General features: G+C 50.2%; 1 protein-coding gene across 5 annotated transcripts in view; it reads right to left on the reverse strand.

Annotated features, from left to right (window-relative positions):
• Positions 1 to 13118, reverse strand: part of TBCD (tubulin folding cofactor D) — a 148660-nt gene that overhangs the window by 72064 nt on the left and 63478 nt on the right. The gene's annotated exons all lie outside the window — the stretch shown is intronic.

A 13118-nucleotide genomic window follows, 5' to 3' on the forward strand; every position in this document is an offset into this window, starting at 1 on the left:
TCCACCCAGGTGACACTGGGTACCTCTTTCCTCCCCTCCAGCTCCCTGGGCTCCCCAGAGGGTTAAGGAAGGTGCTGACTGAGAAAGCAAGTGCCCAGTATAGGAGATGCCCCTGTGGCTACCATGGTAAGTTTCCACCAGGCTGGACGAGCAGGTGCGCTTTCCACGGGAACTCCTGGTTAGACTGTTTATACTAAACACCTGGTATCCACCTGGTAGAGGAACAAACTGTTCTCAACCAGATGCTTCCAAGCAGCTCTGCGAGGAACCCTGGGCTCCGTGCGCTCAGCCACGTTCCGTGACCTGCCACAATGGAACACGGCTCCAAAAACAGACTTCACATGATTCCAGGTGTTCAAACTTAATAAAGATTTCAATCAAGAGTGCTTTTCTTTAAAAATTTAGTTTTTTTAAATGTCACTTTTTGGACTACACTGTAAAATAACCTAATTGCGTATCTTTCCTATTTTAAGAGACAATTACATGTCTTTTAAAAAAAAATCAATTAAAATACACTGATGTACTAAGGTATCAATAGAATATAAACAAAAGCACCTCCTCTCTTCAGTGCAGTAAGCATCCGAGGGGATAGTGGTGGCTGGTTCTAGAATCTGATTCCCCAGGGTGCTGCCGCAGAGGCCCTGCCCCAGGACGAACTCCGGGGTGCTAAGATCTTTAACTTGCCATGACTGGGGACAGGGGCTGACCAGTGCAGCCCGGCAGCTGACCTCCCAGGTCTGTGCCCACGTCGCCACCACACCTTGCCCCCTGGATGGCTAACGTGTGGCCATCCCCGGGGGTGGCATGACCGGTCTGCACACCATGAGACAACCCAGAGCTGGCTGGCCCTTCTGACTGTGGTGGGGCCGGCTTTGAGTAAACAGATTATCTCCACGGTACCAGCTCTCTGGCGCAGGGGAAACGAGCTGCTGATCCTGTCGAATGAAACACGACTTCCACAGGATATGAAGACGACACTGAACACGAGGCGAGTACGAGAGACAGCAACTGAGCCTTCGGGGGGATGAAGGGCCTCCAAGGGGGAAACGGAAATCGTGCAGTTCCCAAAGTCCCTACCACCAGGCCCAAAAAACAGGACGACGTGCACCCTTTTTGCTGCCACCATCCACACAAATGATAAACAACAAGGCCAAGTGACAAGGCTTCCCTGAAGCCACTCTCTTGGGGTTAGCCGCTTCTGAGCAGGCCAGAGCAGGAGCCAACAGCTGGACCTCTGTCAGGAGGCACCCACAGGGCTGTGTGCCACACGTGGGGGCTCAAAGAATTACTGAAGAAGGGCAGGAAGTGTGCCTGCCGCAGAAGGTAGGCAAAGACGGCTGGACGACAGCTGTGAGGGCGACGTCCCAGTAAGACGTCAGCACAGGACACAGCGGGTTTTACATTCTGAGGACAAACTGCACTCTCCACGAAATCAAGACGCCGGGTCCTTTCACAGAGGCCCGGGAGAGCAAATGAAGTTATAAGGTATGCGGACGGTTCCTCATTTTCTACTCACTTTCTCCAAGAAATGAGCCTATGAAGAAGACCCCACGAGAAGAGGAAGGAAACCGTGTAGCATTTACTTCATTTACGACGCATCTAAGAAACAACTCGCGGGGAGCTTCCAGCATCGAGAACCGGGATGTGTACATGGCAGAGACATTTCTCCATTTAAACCCGATGGGGCTACGTTACATGTCAGTTCACTGAACTGCCCCTGAAGGTGAATCAGCATTTCAAAGGCTTGAGGACCACACCTCTGGGTGAATGCAGGTCCCCCACGTAACCCCTCCTCCCCTCAAGTTGGTTCAGGCATGCATCGAGGGTGCCAGCGTGTGGAGCCCAGCCTCCCAGCAGCCTCCCTGCCCACACTATGTAGAGCGTGCACTGCACACAGCAGGCACAAAACACAGGGAACGTAAGTGCTTCTCTCGTTCCTTCTCCAACAGCACACATCCTTTGAAATTGTTTAAACTGCTTAAGCCATTCCTCCTGGAAATATTTCCCTAATGTTTCCCACAAACATAATCTTCTTTATAACTGAAGGATAACAGACACCTTTCTACCCCTCTTGAAATACACTTACCATGACAATCTTTCAGCTTCTCCAAATTTTATGTATATCAATGACAGTCTAAAGCTTTGGAGGAAAACCTCTTTCCTACTCCCACCCCCCGACCTGTTGCCTAGCCTAAAGTAACTGTGACCATGAGTCTGATCTGTGAATAAGGCCAGTGCCTGGACGCTTTGTGGACAATACAAGTGTAGGGACAGGCAGAACTGCAGTTTGGTTCTCTCACCACAGGCCCCTGGACTATTGGAAAGTCACAGCAAGAGATTAAGGTCCAATCCTTGCGTCTCCAAACACATTAACAAGCCTCCCCAAAGAAGGAGCACGAGAAAGCAAGGAGCTACTTTCCATCCAAGTGACCGGCCGCCACATCCCAGTCATACCACCAAGGAGAAGAGCCTTCCCCAGCTGGTCACAACCCACATGCCCCACAGCACATGGCAAAACTGCCTGCTGAGGAGGGTCTCCAGCCTGGGGTGGCCACCTGGACGTTTAGAAACCTCCGCAGGTGACTGATTCTATGGCCACTGTGGGAACTGACTGCTTTAACTCTTAGCTGGGAAACAAAGTTTCTAAACTGAAACATCACTCCACTATGCTAAAATTCAAATACAACTGTTTGCTTAGAAATTAACCCTCAGAGAGAAAATAGCCTTCTACTGACAGATTGAGTCCCTTTTTTCACCACTGAAAACCCAAAATTTCAGACAGTTTCTCTAAGATCAAAACACCCTACACCTCCTCTAAGTCCCCGGCAGCCCCCCATCCCCGATCTGCGAGGGGGAAGCGCATGACAGGAGGAGGGCGCAGGCAGCCCTCACACCTCCTCCCCGCTGGCCCCAACACGGGCCACTCGCCCTGCAGAGAGCCTGCGGCCAGCACACACTTCCCGCTGAGTCAGGGCTGTGCGTGAGCAGCTGTCACTCTGTCAGCAGCGATGACAAGCAGCACCACAGTGCCTGGAGCAAGGCCACTGAACAGGGGCTCTCTCCTCGCCTGGCTGCGGTTTATTAAATTCGAACTAGAGGACGCCAAACGGTACCCAGGGGACACTGTCACCGGGAAAACACAGGCACAAAACCATTTCACCGGTGCCGCCCACACCTGGTCCAGGTGCCCACTGTGCATGCCTGGGGCCAGGACTTGGGGACAAGCAACACACTCTCCCAACACCCCAGAACTAAGGTGAGATGTGAACCCCCAGGGGGAGGTCCCATCCTTGGCAGACAAAAGTGTTCCCCTGCTTTGGCAGTAGCAGCAGAGCCAGAGCATCTCCTGGTTCTCAGTTGTCACAGGGAGTGCTGGCTCCCCAAAGGGCCTGCCCGGCCTCAGTCTACAGAACTTTCTTTTCAGGTCACCTAAGTTATGGCTCTTGTCAAATTAAACTCTCGTGATCTCTGAATAACCCTCCTTGGGGAAAGACAACACAGGCTCTTTCCATCTCTCTGCCCCCGCCTAGGACACAGCACAGGAGCCCAGTGCCTGCCCACCCAGTCCCTTTGCCAAAGGCCACGCACGAGAGAGGGCAGGGCAGAGGAGGGGGGCGCGGCGCTGCCACTGGCGCAGGAGACGCCCACGGCTGCTGGCAGAGTGGCCCAAGCACAACAACTTGAAAGCAGCAAAAACAAGCGTTCAGGAGAATTAAAGGCTTCACCAGGAAGTCAGGGACCAGTTCTGCCACTGACTCACAGCCCTGGATTCCTGGCCACAGTGCCCAGACTGCCACTGGCCCCAAGAGTGTCCAGGGCACAAATTTCAGGACTGGCAGGATTGGAGGACCATGCTGCCAGAGATCCGCCTTCACCGAGCTGAGGGTCACTGAACTGGAGGCCTGGCCCAGGGTCAGACGGCCAGAAGGAAGGAGGATAAATGTCAGACGATGGGTCACTCGTGTTTGATTGATGACATGCCTGCACCTGGCTGAGGGTGAGTTCTCTGAAGAGTTTTCTTCTCTCATCTAACCACCTGGGTCACCGGCTTGGAGAGCTGGGACAGGGGAGTGTGGACGGCAGACTTTCAACCACAGGCCAAGCGTCTCACACAGCCACACCGCCTGGCCTGCCCCAGTGACCTCCCATGTTGACCTCCAAGGGTGAAGGCAGACCCTCAGGCATGGTGGTGCCACCCAGCAAGGGGCTGTCCCACCAGGGAGGGGCAGAACTTGGCCCCATCCTCCCTTTGCCCAGATAACGGCGGGTATCCCCACCACGGGCCCCTCCTCATGACACAGCCAAAGCAGAGCTCCGCCCTCACTTCTTGGGCCCCTAGCACTCTACTGCCCACCGTACCCCCTGAAGATCTGGACCCACCCCAGAGCTACGCTTCGACTCTCACAGCACCCAAGCACAGAGCAAGCGGAGAACCGTGCAGCAGCACCAGGCCTGCCGGGTGAGAAATCAGGCCTGAGCATCTTCCCCTGGTGTGACCACTGGGCTGCTTCCCAGGGCACTCCTGCGGGCTCCCTTCCCAAAGCCTGGGACCAGTCTGGGGCCAGGGACAGGCCGACACAGGCACGAAGAATAGAGCGGCAGCCCCGTGGCTTTCACAGTGGGAGCCAGGCAGGGAAGCACATGGAGCCGTCCAGCCCCAAAGAGGCTCCTATGGGAGCAACAACTGTTGTGTGCCGGGCAGCCTCGCCCACAGGGGCAGCGAGCACAGGGCAACACGGAAAGGCACAGTAACCTCACCCCAAGCACATTAAACCAACCTCACTGTGTCCTCATCCTGGGGCCATGGTGCCCTTCCAGACACGTCACTTGCTAACAGGCTACTTCCATAAGCAAACCTGAAACTCAAGTGAAATGAACCCACGAGCTGTCTTCCTGGGTAACAACTAGCTCCCCAATCGAATCAGCCAACCTGCATTGGACTTCAAACACCAAACAGGCTTGCTGCTAGCAGAAGCAGGTGACAAAATTAAGGAGAGGTAGAAATAAATTAGTGGACAAAGGGTTTTTCCTGGTAGTGAAATTTCTCATTAAAAGATTCAGAACAAGATTTTCCATTAAAATAGTATAAATATTATCAAAGTGTCTAAAATAATAAACTATGTGGACAGACGTGACTTTCTGAGCACACTGTATATAACTGACACACAACTAAATCACTTTATGATCACAAATGTCACAATCTTGGTTTTGAACCAAGCTATGAATTTCAACTCTTAAAAATAACATACAGTAATATGATACAAGATGTTTTGTAATTTGCATGGCTCCATACTTGTGTCAAGTATAAATTCTAAATACATACCACTCAGGCATGCTTAATACTTCCTTCAAACTTAAAACAAAAAAAAAAAAATACTCTTTAAAAAACCATACATATACATGTATATACACACTCCCATCCCCCAAAATTGCATACATAAAGAGAAAAAGAACTCAAATGAGAAAATCAAAGCAAAGATGAGGGAATTCCCTGGCAGTCCCGTGGTTGGGACTCTGTGTGGTTAGGACTGATGAGGGTGGAGGTTTAAGCCCTGGGGAACTAACATCCTGTAAGCCACACAGCACAGCCAAAAAGAAGGGGGGGGGGGTGAAATTTCTACATCAAAAATGACACAGTATAAGATCAAGAAAATAGACAACCACAGAACTGGAGAAAATATTTGCAAATTGTCTACCTGATCGAAGAGTCTAGAATCCAGAAAATACAAAGAGCTTGTATAGCTCAAAAACAAAAAGACAACCCAATTTAAAACTGGGCAAAGGACTTGAATAGATGACAACGTTATTAGTCATCAGAGAAATGCAAATCAAAGCCATAATGAGAGACCCACTAGGTTGGTTACTTTTTTTTTTTTTTTTAAATGTAAAATGACAGGGGCTGGTGAGGATATAGGGAAACTGGAACCCATGCCCTGCTGGCGGGAACATAAAAGAGCAGCCAAATCTCCATCCGTTGACACATGGATAGACAAAATGTGGTCTGTCCTGCTAGGAACTGAATTGTATCCCCCCAGTAACTCATAATGGGACTGCATTTGGAGACAGGGCCTTTAAAGAGGTAATTGAGGTAAAATGAGACCCTATGGATGGGCCAGAATCCAGCAGGGCTATTGTCCATCCAGGACACAGACACTGATCAAAGGGCAACCACGTGAAGACCCAGCAAGCAGGTGGCCATCTGTAAGCCAAGGAGAAAGGCCTTGAGAGAAACAGCCCTGCCAGCACCCTGATCTCAGGACACCCAACCTCCAGAACTGTTGTTCAAGCCACTCAGCTTGGGTACTTTGTTATAGCAGCCTGAGCAAACTAATACACCATACTAGGCAGTAATCCTCAGCAAAAAAATGAAACGAAATACACACGCTACAACGTGGATGAACCTTGAATCATGCCAAGTGAGAGAAGCCTGTCACAAAGGACCACATATTGTATTATTCTATTTATCAGAAACAACCAGATTAGGAAAATCCACAGCAATAAGAGGGAGATTAGTGGTTGTGCATCGCTGAGGAGGATGGGGTTCCTTTTGGGGGTAATGAAATGTTCTAGAACTGACTGTGGTGCATAACTCTGTGAATAAACTAAAAGCCACTGATTTGTAAACTTTAAATGGGTGAACTGTACAGAATTAAATTATATCCCAATGAACCTATTTTTAAAATCTCATAGATAAGCAGATACTATCTCAAGTAATCAATAAGGATACTTCAAGCACAGATAAGTTACCTTTCTACTTCTATTGGGGTCAGTTTTGATAACTTATATTTTTCTAAGAATGTCTATTTTTGTCTGAACTATCAAAGTTACCAGCAAAAGACAGTCTGAACATGTGGCTTTTATTCTCTGCAAGACCTGTCTTATAGCCCCCATCCGGGTGTCTACTATGGTTTATACGCTTCCCCTCCTGCTCTGTTGATGAGCCGGAAGTCTCTCTTTGGGAGGCATTTTTGGCCAATGATTCTTGCAAACCTGTGTCTTCTCCCTCACTCATTTCCTGTGTTCCCCTTCACTGTCTCCCCTGCTACTACCCTCGCTCTTTCCTTGGCAGTTTGAGCCTTTCTTCTCCTCCTCACAACATTAGAAAGGGGATAAGGCAGGGGTCTGGAGAAGGCAATGCCACCCCACTCCAGTACTCTTGCCTGGAAAATCCCATGGATGGAGGAGCCTGGTAGGCTGCAGTCCATGGGGTCGCTAAGAGTCGGGCATGACTGAGCAACTTCACTTTCACTTTTCACTTTCATGCACTGGAGAAGGAAATGGCAACCCACTCCAGTATTCTTGCCTGGAGAATCCCAGGGACAGAGGAGCCTAGTGGGCTGCCATCTATGGGGTCGCAGAGAGTCGGACACGACTGAAGCGACTTAGCAGCAGCAGCAAGGTAGGGGTCAGCAGCAGTTTCTACAAAGGGCCAGGGCCCAAACAGTGAGGTTCTGCAGACCACTGACTGCTTCCCTTTTCTTTAAAAAAAAAAAAAAGAAAGAAAGAAAGAAAGAAAACACTGTTGGAAAGAAAAGGAGTAACCACTCTTGGCTCCAAGGCCATACAAAAACAGGCCAAGGCCAGCTTGGGCCCGCGGGCCATGGTTTCACAATTCCTCCTTAAAGTTTTAGACTGCCCTGTAAGTACGCTGCTAGCTGCATCTGGAGAGTTCTGATATACAATTGTGTTACTGTTCATTTCTATCTTTACAATTTTATTGCAAAATTTCTTTTGGGATTTCTTCTTTAACTCCTGTGTTATTTAGAAATCTATATATTTTCAAACTAAATACTCATGTCATGCCTTTATCTTTCTGTATCCAACTTTCAATTTCATTGTTTCATTGGTCAAAGAATGTAGACTGTACACCAGTGGTTCTTTGAAATTTCTTGAGACTTGTTTTACAGCCTTACTAGTAAATGTGCAGCATTTGTAAATGCTCCTGTGTCTAAGCAAGCATCCGCTCAGCCACAGCGGCACAGCCCTACATGAACCCACAGAATCAGGCCTGTCTCCTGCTGCCTAAGTCTTACACAAGGCTCCCTGCTATTCCAGTTCATCCCACTATTCTCTTTCATAAATGAACTGTCAGCAATGGAGAGAGGTGTTCTGAGTTCTCAGGATGACACCAGATTCGTCCATTTATCCCTGGAGCCCTACGATGTCTGCTTTTCATGTCCTCAAGTATAATAGCAACTTGTGTCAGTCACGGATGACGCCAAGTGGCCGGACTACCCACATCTGTTCCCTCTGTCTCTGCTACTGGTGTTGGCGGGATTTGGGCATGGCGAGGGGACAGAAGGACAAGGGGGACCTCTGGGCATGTGCTGCAATGCTCACATCCACCCCCTGGCCTCCCAGCCACCAACATGGAGGATGCAGTCACGTTGCTGAAGAGCTGGCACACCTCACCACGGAACTGCCTCTGGGTCTGGATGAGGGGAGGAGTCCTGGAGGAGGGGGAGGAGCCGTGACAGGACAGGGCGAGGGGAGCAGCTGCATCACAGTGTCAGCACACCAGCGTCCACACACACCATGCATGAAAGTATTGCCACAGGATGTGGCCCAGGAGTGCACGGCCACCGCCTGACTTCCGCCTCATGTATACCCTTCCCGCAGAACCAGAAGGGGAGGGGATCTCGGCAGAGGGACCCAGCTCAGGCACTGTGGCAGTGTGGTGGTGGCCTGCGGACAGGAACCTTCCAACACAGGGCTGGAGGAAGAGGGGGCAATCGTTCCCTTGGTTCTGAACCAGCCCTCCTCTTCTCACCTGAAAGCTTTGGTCCCCAGGGTGACCAAGAAGACTCACAGAACAATGTCTGGTGCCCAGGAGGTACTCAATAAAGATTCTCAAATTGCTGTTTTGGTTATTTCTAGCAAGCATGCCTGGGAGCACCACTTGCTCTACAGCCAAGGGCTGGGGTTTGACACCCAGGCCGACTTGGGACACGCGGCCTTGGGCCTGCTGAGACCCTGCACAGCTCCAGGCCACCCAGCCCGAACTCCTGGTGGAAACAAGGACAAGCACAGCTGCCACCAGTGCCTCGCGCCCTCCAGGAACCTGCAAGAGGGGAGGTTCCACGAGGAGTCAAAGCCCGCCCGGGCCACATGAACCACCTTGAGGGGACGAGCCGTGCTGAGGGACACACAGGGAGCCGGCTCCAGCTGTCCCCCAGGTTCTGGGCAAACATCATAACCAGCTGCCTCGAAACAGGTGGAGTGAAAAGCAGTCATGGTAAAATCACACAAGAAAAGCACACATGGGAGGGAGAGTCTTCAGATGCCACAACGGACAGAAACCCGAGCGCTCCAGATAAAAACAGAACCTAAAAGATAACACTGGCGGGGCTTCCCCTGGTGGTCTAGTTGGTTAAGAATCTTCGTGCCAATGCAGCAGACAATCCCTGTGGGAAGATTCCACATGCCGCAGGGCAACTAAGCCCGTGCGCCCCAACTACTGAGCCAGTGCTATCTTAGAGCCCATCGTCACAACGAAGAGTAGCCCCCACTACTCGAGAAGCAACCAGAGAAAACCTTCGTGCAGCAACACAGGCACGGCGCAGCCAAAAATACATACATAAATCTTTAAAAAAAAAAGATAACATTGGAAATGGAGGCCTAGGGTACTAAACATATAAGAAGAGGAATGAAAACCACAGTGAAGGACCCGAGGGAGATTTTAAAAAGAACTGAAACAACGTCTGGAAACAAAAGGAGAAAAGATTCATGCCACGGGCAGAGCTCTACAGTGGCCTTGGAGGCCAAGCACAGGAAGTTAGCCAGGCCAGCGGAGCAATGCAACACCACACACACGAGGGCTGGCAGCCCGGCTCGACCAGAACAAGGGAGCGACTACAGGGGCCTGTTCCCCACTGTCTCTAGTCTGTACACAGCTCCTTTATTGCTATGTTTTCACTGACGTTATATTGTAGCACGAGGCAAAAACAAATCGGGGTGCTAATTCTTTTCCATGGCCTTGTTTACTTTAAATGAGCAACTTCTACATGTGGTTGTGAACATATCCAGAGACATCAGGTAAAAAGCCTTTTTAAGACACAAATTCAGGGAATTTCCTGGCGGGTCAGTGGTTAGGACTCTGTGCTTCCACTGCAGGGGGCATGTGTTCGGTCTCTGCTTAGGGAACTAAAATCCGACAAGCCACGTGGCACAGCTGAAAAAAAATTTGTTTAATGAATAAACAAACACATACATACGTACAAATTCAATAAAAGGAGGTAAGCACCACGTCACTTGCCCCCAGAAAACCATAACGAGCCTGATGAGAGACCAGCGAGGACCCTGAAACATCGGCAGACACTGTTGGGCAGGCAGAGGGGAAGAGGAGAGGAAAGCTGTGGGAACCCTCGAATCTTGGCCCAAGTTCACAAACCTAAATCAGTCTCCCAGCCAAAGACAAAACAAGCCGGAGCTCATGGTTTCAAGTTTCACTTGAGACACAGAATCCACAGCCCAGATCATGCTGGGCTCGCTGGGCTCAGAGACCCTGCCCAAAGCAGAACCCCTCCTCCCAGCCCAGGCCCCAACGCGGGCTGGCCAGGTGAGGAGGAGCCTTGGGTCCAGCTCAGCTCGGCTGGGCTCCACACCTCCCTGGGGGAAGGCGTCATCAGGGAGGAGTCTCGGGAGCTGCCGGCACAAAAGCTGCCCACAGGCCACAGACACCGAAACCCGAAGCCCTACAGCCACCGTCCGGGAGCACAAGACACAGGGTGGCCAGGCTGGGAAGTGGCCAGTACGCTCCCTTCCAAAGCAGAGCAGCTCCAGTGCACAGACGTTCCGACACCAGCCCTACTGGGATCATAAGCAAATTAAAATTCAAGTAATGCATTACACATCTCAGACCTCAAGTTACAAATGAAGCCGTCCACTTACTCATCAAAGGAAGGTAAAGGGCCAACAAGAAAACTTTCCCCGGACACTCCCACATCCCCTGGCCTGCCTCACTGGACAGCCAAATAAACTCTACTTTCATTTCCATTTTCCAACTATTTGATAAGCAAGAGATCAGTTGATACCCTCAGGATTCTTTTTTTTTTTAATGAGACACCAAGTACCTCACCTGACAAAGCCCCCATCTCGGCCGGCATGTGCCCCATGCTCCCTACACTTGGTCTCGCAGGCCCAGCTCTCACATGTTGACAGGGAGGACCCTGAAGACCCGGAGGGCGCAAGTCCAGCCCCTGTACACACTGCACTCAGCTCAAGCGAGGTGGATCACACAGGCAAAGGCTTGAAACTGGGGGTTGGGGAAGGTGGTCAGCATGGGGGCAGGGCAGCACCAGGAGCCTTGGTCCTGGGCCTCCCCCAGGAGTCTGGGAATGTGTCTGTCCTGATCCCCTGGACTCATTCTCCAACCAATGAACAAAGGCCTAGTGAGCACATGTGCATGAACATAAGCTACCAGGAAAGACCTTGGGCCTGCGCTCCGAGGCCCACAAGCTGCAACTGCTGAAGCCCGTGTGTCTAGAGCCTGTGCTCCGCAACAACACCGCACCCCACCTGCCACAATTAAAGAAAGCTGCACGTGCCAACGACAGAAGCCTGCACAGCCAGTCAGTAAAAAAGAGCATGTTAATCTCGAAGAACTTAACGACTGTCATCTCGGCAGCTGGTTAGGGCTTACTGTCCTTAATGACAACCAAAATTCGAGAGACTGAAATTATGCTTAGGGTTTTCTGTAGCGTTTCCATTTCCTTTTCCTTTCCTCCGGATGCCATATCCCAAAGGAGCGCTAACAACTGAAAGTAAAACTATCTGGTAACGTCGAAAGTATAAGTGATCTGCTTCCTTCATCAAAGATGTTTTGTTCTGTGACACATACCATTCCCACTGTACAAAGGCAATTTGGTGGGATACTGTAATTAACCCACCAGGTTCCAAAAGATCCAGTAGAGGCCTCCAGGATAACTTCTACACATAGGAAAGCTGAGGCCCAGGTCAGATAACTACTCTAAGTCACAGGAGGATGAAAGAATGGAGCCAAGACTCAGAAGCAGCCACAGAGTGCAAGTCCCTGATTCAACTCACAGACATGGCATCCCTCCCCCAGCGCAACCTTTTCACTGCCGAGAGGACTCTGCTCTGTTGTCCTTGAAGCTGGGTGACCTTGGCCAAGTTACTTACCCTCTCTGTGCTGCTTGACTCTGCAAATAAGGCTCCTGAAGTTCCCATTTCAAAGAGTTACTGCAGTGATTAAATGGATTAATAGAGATAGAATGTTACCTCAGCACAGGGCCTTACATCGAATAAACACTCAATAAGTGCCTAACCACCCCCTGCCCCACCGAGAGAGTAAACTCTGGCGAAGATAAGCAGGTGAAGGAGGGATCACAACGAAAAAAGAAACCTTTGTGGAAGACACGGAGACTGCAGAAGGAACAGCACCACCTGTCAAAAGCCATCATTAAAACTCTCAGAGAAATAAGAGAAGCCTATTGCAACTACTACCTAAGAATACGATACTAAGAAAGGAACACCCAGAGAACACACACGAACTCATGGAGACCAAACATCTCAATAGCAGGGTAGAAGGGCCAGAAGAGAAAGCTGAGGAAGGTGAGAACAGAGAAAAGAGCCTACAGGAAAGAAACAATGGCATGTGAAGAATCAGGAATCACCATTTACACAAAATTTTACCACAGGTAAAACTAATCTATAATGCAAGAGAATCCAGCCAGCAGCTGCTTCCGAGTAGTGACCATAGTGCTCGACCTCCCAACAGGAGGCATGCCCAGGACTCACGGAAGGGTACTCCTGGGACCTGTGCCCTCATCACATGTGACTTCTACCTTCAAAAGAAGTATTAATAGTTAACAACATGCCTGCTGAACACGTCTGTCTTTGAAATGCAACAAATGCTTGAGACAGACCAACATGTAGAAAAGAGGAGGGGGTGTGGCAGACCCTGAGTGGCAGGGCAGAGAAAACGTCCGCCGCAGAACCAGTGCTGGGAGTCTGAGCGCTCACTTATGTGAATTATGCGACTCATCTATGTGTGTGAACTTTTTTGTACTAAAATGTTGCAGGAAGAGAGTCAGGGGTCAGAATCACATCAAACTTTTCAGAAACAGCACTGAAGGCCAGATCAACAGAAAACACTT

This window comes from Bos javanicus, chromosome 19 (assembly GCF_032452875.1).
Source record: "Bos javanicus breed banteng chromosome 19, ARS-OSU_banteng_1.0, whole genome shotgun sequence".
Lineage (NCBI taxonomy): Eukaryota > Metazoa > Chordata > Mammalia > Artiodactyla > Bovidae > Bos > Bos javanicus.